Source organism: Mesocricetus auratus, unplaced genomic scaffold (genome assembly GCF_017639785.1).
Source record: "Mesocricetus auratus isolate SY011 unplaced genomic scaffold, BCM_Maur_2.0 Super-Scaffold_100676, whole genome shotgun sequence".
Classification (NCBI taxonomy): Eukaryota; Metazoa; Chordata; class Mammalia; order Rodentia; family Cricetidae; genus Mesocricetus; species Mesocricetus auratus.
In genome coordinates, this window is record NW_024429266.1 from 35,551,864 (window position 1) to 35,566,230 (window position 14,367).

General features: G+C 43.2%; 1 long non-coding RNA gene across 5 annotated transcripts in view; it reads right to left on the reverse strand.

Moving 5' to 3' along the window:
- LOC110341102 overlaps positions 1-14,367 on the reverse strand; it is a 47,749-nt gene that overhangs the window by 17,932 nt on the left and 15,450 nt on the right. For 4 of the 5 annotated variants that reach the window (XR_002382994.2, XR_005873985.1, XR_005873982.1 and 1 more), the window contains exons 3-4: positions 4,945-5,082; positions 390-587 (exon numbers count right to left, since the gene is read on the reverse strand). This is a non-coding gene — a long non-coding RNA (uncharacterized LOC110341102). The remainder of the gene's footprint in view (positions 1-389; positions 588-4,944; positions 5,083-14,367) is intronic. The other variant, XR_005873983.1, reaches the window with a different exon arrangement.

A 14,367-nucleotide genomic window follows, 5' to 3' on the forward strand; every position in this document is an offset into this window, starting at 1 on the left:
TTGAATTGTTTTTTATTTCTTATTTTGTTTTGAGACTCTTGTTCTTTAGAGTAAGGGGAGCTGTATGTAAAAGCTGTTGACCCTGCACCCAGGAGTCATCAGCACAGGAAGCTAAAGCACCCTGACCACCTGCCTGTTAATTCCTCAGATAAACACTGAACGCCACCTGTGTTCTTAGCATTGTGCTTAGAGCTAGGGAAACAGCCAAGGAGACAGGCATGGTCCCTGGCCTGTGGAGCTTAAAGTCTAGTGAATGAGCATCATCAAAAACTGATTTTTGAAAACCAGTACATGTCAAACTACTGAGGGCTGCAAAAGCAGCATGCTCAGGGAGGAATATGTTTAAATGGTGGGGTTGGGTCAGGAGAGAGCTCCCTGATAAATCTTACCTGAATTTTGCTTTTTGACACAGTATCTCCCTATGTAGTCCAAGCTGGCCTCAAACTTTGAACATGTTCAACCCTCTTACTTCAGCTTCCTCTGAAGGTAGGGTTCTAACATGAAGCAGCGTATCTGGCTTATATGCTTGTCTTGAACATGGATGAGCTTCCTTCATTTCTCCCAGATGACTTGAGTCTTGCTCAACCCTGAAAAATAACACATAATTAAGTGGGTCACAAAAATGACTGGGTGTAGAGGGTGTAATTTATTTCTGGAAGTAAGAGCTTGGTGGAAAATGGGGCTGGGTATCCAGAGGAATCAAAGAAGAGCAATGGAAGTGTGTGGCACTCAGAACAGCCTCCTTTGTGTGACAGGCAGAGGCACCCACCGTCCTTTCGTCTGTATCCACCTTCCTCCTGATTGCAAAGTCCTCTATACTTTCAGCCTTTGCCTCGTTAAGGAATCCTCTGAAAACCATAGGCTCCGAATGGCAACAGACTCTAAGCTACTGTTCAATTCCTTAAAAATAACCACACAAAAAAGTCTGCATACCTCATACCTACTATGTGCCAGATAATGAGGCTGATGCTAAGGACATGCTTGTTGGGAAAAAAAACTGAATTGCTGTAATCTTGAATCAAAACATGAGATGAGAGGATGACGTTACATAGCAGAGCCCAAGATGATGAGAGCTCACAGAAAGGAATTCCAAAGGAGATCAGAAATCGCATTAGTTGCTTAGGACAGTGGACAAGATACAGAGATTGGGTCTGTTTCACATGTAGCTGGCCTGTGTGGCCAAGATCAGCAGGCAGATAAGTGCCTGCCAGTGCATGATTCAAGGTCTCTCAAAATAAACAAGACACATCAGGCTTAAGTGACATTGTTTTTCAACCCCTGCAATTCCTCAGCCACGCCCACCCCATGACCATCAGATCTACAATGCTACCAGTTCTGATGAGGTCAACTGCCAACACCCTACTTAGGCTGTCTTGGAAGACTTTCTCTTCATCCCTCCTCATTACAATGGAAGAGAAAGATCTGGGGCGTGCTGAGAGCCAGACACTAGAACTTGAGCTGCAAGTACCGTGAGTCTGAAGCAGAGCTATTCCCCCAGCACAGGCTGTAGAAGCATTCCAGTCCGAGGCCCGTTCTTTCGTGATTCCCACAGTAGGGGAATGTGACTACAGTCTAGCTCTCACTGAAAGACCACAACACATCACATTCAGCATCACACTAAGCTCCAAATGTGGAGGGCAGCTTGCTGTGATAGAGCCTGCTTAGCCTCCTCTCTGGATACAGCCTCCCTCTAGTTTTGAGATAACCAATCAGCATCACCAGGAAAACCAGACCAAGAGAGACCTTCACTCAACTAGGAACCCCCAATGTCTGGAATACGCCAATTTCTTTTTGTTTTGTTTTTGTTTTTTGAGACAGGTTTCTCTACCCTGGTTGTCCTAGAACTCACTCTGTAGACCAGGCTGGCCTCAAACTCACAGAGATCTGCTTGCTTCTGTCTCTGGAGTGCTGGGACTAAAGACATGGGCCACCACTGCCTGGAGGAGTAAACCAAATTTAATTTTTTGTTGTTTCTGTTTTTGTCTAAGTTTTCCAGGGGCTGCCAGGTATACAGCTGATTAACACCCCACCTGAGCAGACATTTTTCCAGCTGTTTCTTTGGTCCTCAAATGATGTGCACTGGTGTTCACATAACACAAGTGCTCCCCCCACCTCCCCACTCCCCCACCCCCGTTCTGCCAATGGACAGTTAGGGTGACTCTGCTGTCCTTTGCCACCCTGACTAGTAAGTTTGCTGAGTCCTGTTTGTCTTTGGAAATTCCAAGTCATTATGTAGAGACAGAGCCCTAACAATGGGAGTGTGGAATGAGAGGGATTTCTGGAATGACAAACCCTCCCTTCAGCTGTGCTAGTTCCTATCAGGGTGTTGTCACAACAGTGAAATGTTCCCACACACCGCCTCCATGAGTTTTCCAGGAGACACTCTTGTCTGCTATTTCTGAGGGATCCACTCCTCCCGGTGCTGGAGCCAAACCTTTCCATCCCAACCAGACAAACAGAAGGAAGTCACAACTTGACTAAACTTGACATATCCTATATTGTCACCCATTGCACTGGGGTGTTAAGGATCCTTAGTGTGACAGAGACGTCTTAAGGTCCCATTGTTCTGTCCAACTTTCTCCTGTCCCATGAAGTCCCATGACAGGAAGGCCCTGAAGAAAGAACTGTCACAATTATGAGGTAAGAAGACCTGATGAGAGCCTCAGCCAGATCACATCCGCTCAGGAAATGTGCTGACGAGCAGCTGGTGTGGGGTGGTTGCCAGTCCCCTACAAGTTGACAGTCTTCCAACATAAGCTGCAACCTAGTGACCTTTGTCCCAGGAGTGACGCTTAGTGTTGGGATGGCTTTTGTTAAGCAGGGTTTACAATGTTTGTAATCCTATTTGGTCCTCAAATTTTTCATCTTATCCCACCAGAAGATCTATTTCATGTGACAATCCTGTCTCCTGTGCTCTGGCTTGGATCATGACTGTGGTCAGACTAGAATCTTTTTTGATATCTGAGCAAATGACTAGAGGTGTTTTTGAAGCCACAATGGTATCTCTGTATCTTCATGACATAGAATGACGATCTTACATTTGTACTATATGTCCACTGGCCAGGGCATGCTGGCAATAGCCATACAGTTGTCTTGTATCTAGGACTTTCCTGGGATTTGGGGGAGGGGAATTACTTTTTGTTCAGCTGTGGGACAGACAGGCAATCACAGAAGTTTGCTGAGTACAAGTTAGATTAGCTTTTCAGTTCTATTTTTTTAATTAAGTTTTAAATTCACTTTTTTTAAGGCTTATATTTGTAGTGGGGGGGGAGTGGGAGGTACATGTGTGCTCACTATGCTCATGGGTATGCAGAGCCCTTGATGTCCAGAAGAGGGTGTCAGAGGCCCTGAAGCTGGAGTTACTAGTCGTTTTAAGTCACACACACACACACACACACACACACACACACACACACACACACACACACAAATGCTAGGAACCAACTCCAGTCCTCTGGAAGAGAAGCAAGCATTCTTAACTTTTTTTGTTTTGTTTTTTGTTTGTTTGCTTTTTGTTCTTATTTTTCAAGACATAGTTTCACTGTCTAACAGCCTTGGCTGTCCTGGAACTAGCTGTGTAGACCAGGCTGGCCTGGAACTCATATAGACCACCTGCCTCTGCCTCCTGAGGTCTGGAATTAAAGGTAGCCACCACCACCACCTGGCCAGTCCACTTTTTTTAAAGTTCATTTTTTGTGTGTGTGAGTATGTGATGGAGGGAAGGGACACACATGTTACAGTGGGCGTTTGGTGGTCAGAGGACAGCTTTGTGGAATCAGGTCTCACCTTCCAGCTTTGCATGAGTCCCATGACTTGAAGCCAGCTCATCCAGACTTACACATAAACACCTTCATTCCCTAAGCCATCTCATGGCTCTGCTTCTTTCTTACAGTTCTTCATTATAGGCAGTAACAAGAGTGATTAGTGGTGCTTGCGAAGGAAGACACCAGTGCACACAGGGGGACAACACTCTTAAAGTGGTATAGCATTTACTTACAGCCAGAGAAGAGCTCCTGCACTAGATAGAGTACCTTGCAATGCCTTGGTCCTCCATGACCAGCAGATCTGTCTTGTAGCTAGTGTGAGCAGTATGACTACAATGGAAGACTTTCCCCTTGGCCCTACTCCAGCAGAAGCTGGAGGCATGCTTGGAGTCACTGACACAAGTACAAGCAGAACAAGGAGTTCTGCTGATCTAAAGCAGGGAGAGATATACGCTCATGGAATTAGGTCAGCACTGGCTGGAGGACCTTTAAATGGAATTTTATCAGGCCGAGGCCCATTCTAATGTTCCCAAGCATGGGCAAGAAGCTGAGCAGGGCCGTCTTCCCCACTGGGTGAAAGAGAAGCTGGGGAGGTTTGGAAGGAGTTCGGCTTCTTAAGCTTTTCCTACTTGGAACCAATCCCTTTTTGACTTTTTGAAGTGAAACTCAAGTCAGCAACTCAGATAGCGATTGTATTATTATTATTATATGTGTGGATATTGTGCCTGCACATACTTCTGTGCACCGCATGCCTGCTGGAATTACACAGAGGCCAGAAGGAGGCATCAGAAGCCCTGGAACTGGAGTTAAATGGTTGTGAGCTACCTACCATGTGGGTGCTGGAAAAGGAGCCCGGGTCCTCTGGAAGAGCAGCCAGTGCTCTCAACCATTGAACCTTCTCTTCAGCCTCTCAAATAGCATTCTAATACAATCCAAATAAGTACTAATTTGATATGTATACACTGAGGGTGATAGTAGGAAAATATTAGAAGTCTTTTCTTTATAATTTGTCTACTTAAAGACAAAAATGGGAAGGACTCTGAGAATCTCCTGTGAACCTGGAGAGTAACTGGATGTGTAAGGATGGAGATCCAGGGATTGGGCCCTAGAAAGTAGGAATACTTCCTTTACAAGAGCAGAAGTTTCATGAACACAGTTAACACTTCAATTCATACTATACCATAGTCCCAGTCTGAGTGGGTGTGTTTCAGGCCATGTGCACTGCAGAGTGGGCCTCTTGTGAGTTCAGAACTAAGGGGAAGTAGCAGAGTGCAGCAATGGTGGGCAGTTGATGCTGCAGCGATGAACGACACACTTGCTGAAAGAAAAAGTAAGTATTTATTGTAGAAATTACTCACAAGAGACAAACAAGTAACCCAGATGAGCCGAGTAGTTTTCTGCCGCCAAACTGGAAGCCGAAAGCCGGAAAAAGAGAGCTAGACTTCCACTGTTCAGTCTTTTATACCTTCCTCCGTAACGCCCCTAGCCATGCCCAAAAGTGGGCCTGGTAAACCGCCCTTTTATTACCTCATTTGTATGCACCTCTAATAAGTCATATGGTTAATGGCAGAATACTGTTTCCTCCTACAGGCGGTGCCAAAAACATATCAGATTCATTTCACATTTAATTTTGAACTAATATTTTGGTTATTGTGTGTTCAGAAACCTTTTACTACTGTCAAAATATTTGTATCCCCTAAGTTTAGTTACATAATTCATGATGGTTTAGCAACATGAGGCCTAGTAGATCCAGGGCACTGACCATTACGAAGAGATATAACTGATCTCTCCAGAAATTGAACCAGATTCAGCCCACAAGGACTCTGGGCACCAGTAAGCATGCAAGTGAGGCAACTGACTCAAAGCAGGGGTTGGGCTGAGGTCTGAGTACTCAGCAGGGACACCCAGAAAAATTTATCACAACTCTATTCCAGGAAGAGGATGAAGAACTAAATTCTAATAAAATGCCCGTAAACGAAAGGCCTGGCATAAGAAGTCTAGGAAGAAAACATAGCCGCTACTGGAGCCTCTTCCAGGGAATTCACAGTCAAAAGCTGAGTTACTCATCAAAATATGAGCACATCACACACTGACAGACAAACCGCCAACACTCTCAGACACTGGGGGACGCCACCAATATGACAGAGACTATATTAGAAAGGACAAAGGAATTCTGCTGGCAGGGCAGTACAAAGGACAGAAAAGGGTATTTTTTAAACCTCAAATATAGGTTGTAGGAGAGATTGTTTACTGGGTATAATGCTTGCTGGGCACGCATTGGGACCTGAATTCTGACCCCAAACATAGTAGTTGGCAGTTATCACCTATTACTGGACATGATTCCAGTGACTTACTAGCCAGTCAGTCTAGCCCAAACACTAAGCTTCAGCAAGAAACCCTACCTCAAAAACTAAGGTGATTTCATCCCTCCTGGGTACCACATCCAATCTCTCAGTCCAGCACCGTTCGGCCCATCTTGTACTAGGGCTCAGCCTGGTGAGTCTATCTGACTTTCCCCTCCCCAAACCCTACCCTACTGTTAGATCTAGCCCTGGTCCCACATCCAGCATAACCTGGTTGGCTCTGCCCAAACCCCACCACAACCCCCAGGATCTGACCTAGACACCTGTGTTAGTCAGGGTTCTCTAGAGTCACAGAGCTTATGGAATGAATCTCAGTCTCTCTCTCTCTCTCTCTCTCTCTCTCTCTCTCTCTCTCTCTCTCTCTCTCTATCTCTATCTCTTTGTCTCTCTCTGTCTCTCTGTCTCTCTGTGTCTCTCTGACTCTGTCTCTCTCTGTCTCTCTCTCTTTATACACACACACACACACACACACACACACACACACACACACACACACTATGGAAAAGCTCAATAGCCCAACTAGAAAACTCAAGTGGAGTTTCAAAACTCGAATGGACCAAGTAGAAAATAGAATATCAGGATTAAGAGTAATTAGACCATGCAAGACAATCAAAGAATATTGAAAATTTTAAATACAGGAAAAGAACATGCAGAAACTGTGAAGCACCATGAAAAACTAAGTCTTCAAATTATAAGCATAGATGAGAGAGAAGAATCCCAGGTCAATAACCTAGACCAGCTCTTCAACAAGATCATAAGAGAAGACTTCCCCAAACTAAGGAAAGACATATTCATACAGATACAAGAAATATATAGAGGGAGTTCAAAATAGACAAGACCAGAAAAGAAATTCCTCACAATCTACAATCACTAAAATACTAAATATACAGAAGAAAGAGTATGAAAGAAGAAAAAAAAAACGTAAGTCAAAAATAAAATAAAACCAACTGAAATGACAGCTGAAACTTTGAGAGTCAAAGAGCCTGGAGCAATGTCCTCCAAGTTCTGAAATCCCACAAATGCCAACCTAGATGACTGTACCCAGAAAAATTGTCAACTGTGGTTGAAGAAGAAAGAAAAGCTTTCCATAATTCAAACAGGCTAGAAGGATTCATTTATAGCAAACAAACACTAAAAAGAATACTGGAAGCAATACTTCAAATTGAATAGGGGAATAAGCATAACCACTAGACTAGAAAGAAAATAAATGAAGTTATAATTTCTAAAACACAAAGTATGACCAAGAACACAAACAGGAATAAAATGACTGCAATCAACACACACCTTTCATTTATAACTTTAAATATTAATGGTCTCAATTCTCTAATAAAAAGACACGGGCTATCTACAGAAAATCTGTCTTAGCTTTAAAGATAGGCACCATGTTAAAGAGAAAGGTTAGAAAAAACTATTCCAATCAAATGGTACCAGGAAGCAAGCAGGCACTGCTATCCTAATATCCAACAAGATAGACTTCAAACTAAAACTAAAAAGATAAAGAAGGACACTTTCTTCTAATCAAGGGAACAATGAACCAAGAAGACATTTTAGTGCTTATAACATACACACAAACTCTGTGTAGCCAGTTTTATAAAAATAATACTACTGAAATTAAAGACACACATTAACACCAACCCATTAACAGTAGGTAACTTCAATACCCCACTTTCTCCATTAAATAGGACATCTAAAACAATAAGTAAGAATATCAGCATTAAATGACATAATACATCACATGTATTTAAAAGATATCTACAATATCCACCCAAAGAACATACACTCTACTCAGCAATTTACAGAAATGTCTCTAAAATACATCACATTCTGGGACACAAAACAAGTCTTTAAAAATTGAAGTAACTCCATGTATCCTATCTGATCATAAATATCCTAACATAAAATTGACAGCAAAAAAAAACTATACAAGCTCATGGGTGAGTGGGACAAAGAGGAAATCATGGAAAAAACTTACTGGAACAAAATGAAAATGAAAACACAACAAAACCTTTGGAACATATCAAAAGTAGTCCAATTAGGGAAATTTCTATTTCTGAGTGCCTAAGTTGAAAAAAATCAGAAAAAGCACAGATAAATGACTTAATGATGCAACTCAAGAATTTGAAATAGAAAAATCCAAATACATCTGACAGCAAGAAACTAATTTAATAGAAACAAAGAAAACAATACAAAGAATCAGTGAATCTAATAGCTGGTTCTTTGATAAGATAAACAAGATCTACAGACTATTTGCCACCTAACAGAAAGAAAGAAAGGACTCAAATGAACAGAAACAGAAATGAACAGGAAAACATTACAACAAACACCAAAGAAATTCAGAATATTGGAAGGGGATGTTTTAAAAATATATACTCTGTTAAGTTGGGAAATCTGAAAAATAAGTAGGATGAATTTCTAGATTCATTCAAACCACCAAAGTTAAACCAAAAAGCACTGGAGTCCAGATAATGTGGGGTTCCCTTCTCAGATGTGGCCCTTGACTGTGAAAATACTGTAGGCGGAAGGTGAGGCCTAGGAGGAATGTAGTCCAAAAAGAACTCAGATAAGGGGACAAAGATACTGTTGGCTCAAGCTCTGCTTGCAATCCCATCTCTAGTAGACAGCAGTGGAATTAAAAAAAAATGTTCCTTTCTGAAATGAACCAAGAGTCCTATCTCCCTGTGTTGCCCATGGTTATACACGGAAAAGAAGAGATCAATAGCCTACACAGACCCAAAACAAATGAAGAGATTAGAACACTAACAAAAAGCCATCCAATTTAAAAAGACCCAAGCCTGGATGAATTCACATGAAATTTCTAACAGACTTTAGAAGACAACCTACATCCAATCCTTCTCAAATTATTAAAAAAAAAAAAGGACCACTCCCAAACTCCTTATTTAGGTTTTGTTTGAAAAGTCTTGGGGATTTTTTATTTACCTAAAATGACATATAATACATGTAAGTGTATCATATGTAGTATACATATTATATATATATATACATATATATATAGTTTAAATGAAATTATGTCATTTGACCTACAGGGATTCCCACAATAGCCATAGACTATCTAGCAGCACAAGCATGAGAAACTCCCTTTCAAGTAGTTGGTCATGGTAGTCCAAGAGACTCTCAAAACAACATGCTATTGTGGATGCCTCCCAAAGGTGAATCTCCCAGAGGTGAAACACATGGTGAAAACACCATGTTCTAAGGACACAGAATTTGGAGGATCCAAGCTGGATCTGTCCTGAAAACCTCACTTTACAGGAAAGTGATATGCAAGCTGCCACGAGAGGGAAGCAACCAGCTGTCCTACCCAGTTATCATGTCTATGCACCACAGGGATGACCAGCCTGGCAAGAATGCACTAAGGATGCAATAGTGGCACTCATATCTTGGTTGTAACCAACACTTGTAATAGGACTTATAGCCTATCAATAGGAGAGAAAATTATGCAAGGTTCTAGAAACCTAGCCAATTACATAGGGCTAGAGAGGTCATGAATCTTAGAGGAGAACCTACTATTACCACTTTACCAAACTAGTATAATTCTTAACTGCATTTTACATCTTTATTTACAAAAAAAGGAGCTGGGATGTAAAACAATAACCATGTAAGGTAAATTTCACTGAGAAGATTCATCACAGTCAATATGCTTAAGAATGTAAAAAAAAAAAGTGCCTGCCTAAAAACACCTATATTGTGCTTCTCAAAACACACTCAGGCCTAAAAATGTCAGCTGCATGGCCGATGACCTGGCTGTCAGGGCTCTGGATGAGTTCATCTCATGGTCAAGATGGCCGGATGACTATAGCAGCTTCAAGTGCGCTGCTTTCAATGGGACCAAGGCCAGATGAGAAGAGATGGAAGCACTTCCTATTTACCCTGTTCTCTCTAGGAAACGTTTCCAGAAATTATAGTTCCTTTTAAAGTAATACTACAGGGGATGGAGAAACAGCTCAGTGGTTAAGAGTATGTACTGCTTTTGCAGAACACCCAAGTTCCCAGCAAGCTCCCAACATCCATGTCAGGTGGCTCTTAACCATCTGTAACTCCAGTTCTAGAAGATCTGGTGCCCTCTTCTGGACTCCACCATTGCCTGTACTTACATGCGCAATCCTACAAACATATAATTTTAAAATAAATCTTTAGCATTAGAAAACTTAACTAGCATGTACATGACACTAGTTTCAGACCCCAGCCCTATGAAAATTATAACAGAAAATATATGTTAAATTACTCATATAAGCATAAAAGAATATATTTGTAAAACCAAAAACCAGTAAAACAATGTAAGAAATGTTATTTGTATATGACAGGTACATATGTTTATGTGTACAGGAACACATACATGCATGTTTATGTGTAGGCAGAAGTCAGCTTCTCATGTCATTCTTCAGGAGTTGTCCACAGTGCTTTTTACACAAGGTCTTTTCACAGCAGATACTCATGGAGGAGGCTGGATTGACGGCTAGAAAGCTCTGGGGATCTGCCTGTGTCTGCTTCCCCAGTACTGGGGTTGTAAGCACACACTACCATGTTCAACGTTTCCACATGAGGGCTGGGGATCCTGCTTGTGTGGCAAAGTACTTTACCATTGGAGACACTGCCCCAGACTTTAAGGAGTGTTGAGAGCGTCTGGCAGAACCAGCAATCAGCCAGGGGGCTGTTCTCAGGCCCAGTAAGTTTAGAAAGCTGCCTAACATGTACAAGGCCCAGGTTTCCATCTCCAGAACACAAAAGTTCCCCGCCAACTTCCACTCTTATGTCCCTGGCAGAACTGGGTGTCACAGAGCCCTGCTTGAATGGTTAAAGGAGACTCAGAAAGCAGGTCTCCAGAATCTTCAGCTTCTAAAAGTAGATCGCCTAGGTAAGAAAGAAGGTGGGAAATGGCTATTGTTTTCACAGCAGCAGTACTTGCCAATGTGTGAATGTGCTGACTTTCTTGTCAAAATTATTAGTTTGTGAATACATAAAGGTGTAACTGAGTAGTAATTGCTGACCTGTTGTATCAGCAGGCCCACATGCTTCCACATGCTCTATTATGACCAGAAGGCTATGAGCACTCCCTCTCCCTTCTCTCCACCCTTACGTCTGTGAGTACCAGAGAAGGAACCATTATTCTTGAACTCGTTCATTAGCAAAAGGTGTTCACATTTCCCAGGAAGACAGTTCTGGCCCTCTGATGACTTACAGTGGAGTGCAAGGGAGGAAATAACATGTATGTTAATAAGTAAGGGATATCATTAAGTAATACCCCTCCAGGGGCTGACTAGTTCTTTTTTGTTGGTTTTTTTTTTCAAGACAGGGTTTCTCTGTGTAGCCTTGGCTGTCCTGGAACTATTTCTGTAGACGACACTGGCCTGAACTGACAGAGATCTGAGGCCAGCCTGGCCTACAGAGAGTTCCAGGACAGCTAGGGCTATACAGAGAAACCCTGTCTGGACAAACAAACAGATAGGGGAGGGAGGGGAGGGGAGGAGAGGACGGGAGAGGGAAGGAGAGAGGGAAGGAAAAGGGAGGAGGGGAAGGGAGGGAAGGAAGGGAGGGGAGGAGGAAAGGAGAGGGGAGGGGGAGGGGAGAGGAGTGGAGAGAGGCAGAGAAAAGGAAAAGAAACTGTTATATCTTGGTTCTCCCAGAGGTGTGTAGGTACCCGCCCTCTTATGCTTGGATTGTTGCTGTCTCCGTTGCTCTGTTCAGCTTCTCCCCTGGACAGCGCTGTCCCATATCACAGACAAGTCTGCTTCTCAGATTCTCCAAAAGAAGTTTATCAAGAAATAGTCACCATATGTTCAGTCCTTACTACTACAAAGGCTTATAAAGCACATCCCACTTTACAGGAGGACAAAACTGAAGTTTAGAATGCTATAGACTTTGCCTGAAAACTCAGAGCACCTCAGCAACAAAACCAGGACTCATCAGGATCACTCTGACTCACAAAGCCATCTCTTTCCCAGAAACCTCTACAGCATATTTCCCTGTGCCACTGCCATTTCTCTGAGAACACGGTTCATCTTTTCTGATGTAGCCCTGATGGTAACCTCAGTTCCCAGACCACAAAATTCTAGCTAATATCTTGAGAATCCTTAAACTCTGTAGCTTCCTCTCCACTTGTCCAGAAGAGAGCTGAATGCCAGCGTACATGCTGCGAGGCCCAGGCCTGTGTCCTCATCACATACCTACACCAGGCCAGCATCAGAACCACTTGGAGGCTATTAAAAATGATCACGTGGTAGCACCATTTTCCCCAGCCTCTGGCCTGCTTCCTTTGAGGTGACTAATAAGACAAGTAACATGAATATTTATCTTGCTAGTCACAGCCCTAAGTGTTTTACGTATTCATTCACTTAGCCCACAATTACCCCATGAAACAGATACTATTAGTCGTCTATTTAGTAGATGAGGTGACTGAGGCATAGGAGGAAAATTAATTTGCCCAGATCATTAGCTAGTAGATGATAGAGGATTTGAATTCACATAATCAGGTCAGGAACTATAATACTGTATCTACCCATATACATACAACCCACCACCATTGGGCCCCAGATCCTAATTTCTCCCAGCACCCATATAGTGAGACTTGGATCCCAAATTTGGAATGTTTCTATGGAAAAAGAATTATTAAAGTCTGGCTTTTTTATTTCATAGCAGGGAAGAGAAAACCAAGTCAACAGACAACAGTTGGCCTGCGGGCCACTAAGCCCAGGATAACCCATGTGGGTTCAGTTCCACAATGCTAATTCTGACCAGCCCATATATGCACAACAAGAGCACAGAAAAGAATGTCAATCTTGACACCAGTTCTTTAGAAGTCCCTGGTGCTTTCTTCAGCACCACCTACAGTACCACCTTGCTTAAGGTGACTGTCATAATGAGTTGAAAGGCAGCCTTCATTTCTCAGTGTGAGGAGTTAAACTCTTGCCAAGGAATGCTCTATACTTAGTCATTACAAAGAACCTAACATGAAACAGTCTGCGTGTCTATGTACACATCCTATGTGTGTCACAATCGCTAGCAAATTGGGAGGGAGTAGATTGACACAGGCCATAGATAGGCAGACTTTTACAAGCAAGCGAAGCAGTGGCTTGATCAACCAAGTTCCAGGACTGCACAGAAGGACTGGCTCTGAGAAACTGACAGGAAAAACTGCTACCTTGTCCCTTCTAGTTCACCTCTGCTGTAAACCAGTACTGACCATCACAACTGCTCATTGCTCTTTATCTGGGACCCATTCCTGCCTGCCCTGTGCTTCCCCCGAGGCAGCTGTGTTAAAGAGCATTGTCCCCAAGCAAACACTAGAGGGTATGGTGATGGTAAGAAACATTCATCCATTTATTGGGTGTGTAGATTTTCCTTTAATTCATGAAGGTAGGACACAAAACAGGCTAAGAGATTAAGCAATTTGCCCAAGTTGCACAGCTACTAAAATGGAGTGCTGGGACGAGAGTCCAAGGCACGTGCTTTGAGCCACTCTGTGGGGCCAGTGGTGGACACCTGCTGGGCACCAGTCAAAGACCCCCGATGGGAGTGATCCTGGAGTCAGCCGATATTGGAACTACCCTGGAAGGGCAACCAAAAGGCAGGAAAAGCACAACCACCATGCAGAACACACCTCTGCTGGAACGGGATAGGTCCCAGAACACAAAGATCTCCAGATACAGTATGGTAGCAAGCCTCAGACAGGCCACCTAGGCCCACACCCTAGCTCTGCAACCCAGTCTATCCCCACACCTATGGGACCCTGGGCAGGAAGACAAATGAGCAACCACACCCTTTGTCTAAATATTGTATCCTAAAGCTATCAAACGAGCACACTATTAAGTAAAGTATGTTTCTCCTACCTTGACACATAAATCTGGGTTTGAAATTTGAATGTCCAAGAAGGGGTGTGGAAGAGTGGGCTCCAGCGCATGACATAATCCTCTCTTGCACGTCTGCTTGCTCCTCCTCTCCTCAGGAACACTGAACTTACGTATTCAGGTTCTGTTCATACCTTTCATACAGAGCTGCCTTGGGCCCACTGTTGGGGACCATGCAAGTGACCACCCACCCAAAGGAAAATGGACAGAGAGGCTCTGAAGGCAGATCGTGGCTTTGTGTTATGGATTCTACAGCCACAATACCTGGGGTGCTCTAGAGAATGGCACAGGCTCCCCCTTGATCCTGAGGGGAGGGGCCATCTGAGGAGAGCTGGGTCTTCTGAAGCTTGGGGCCTGTTCTAGGGGCCTCTCAGTGTG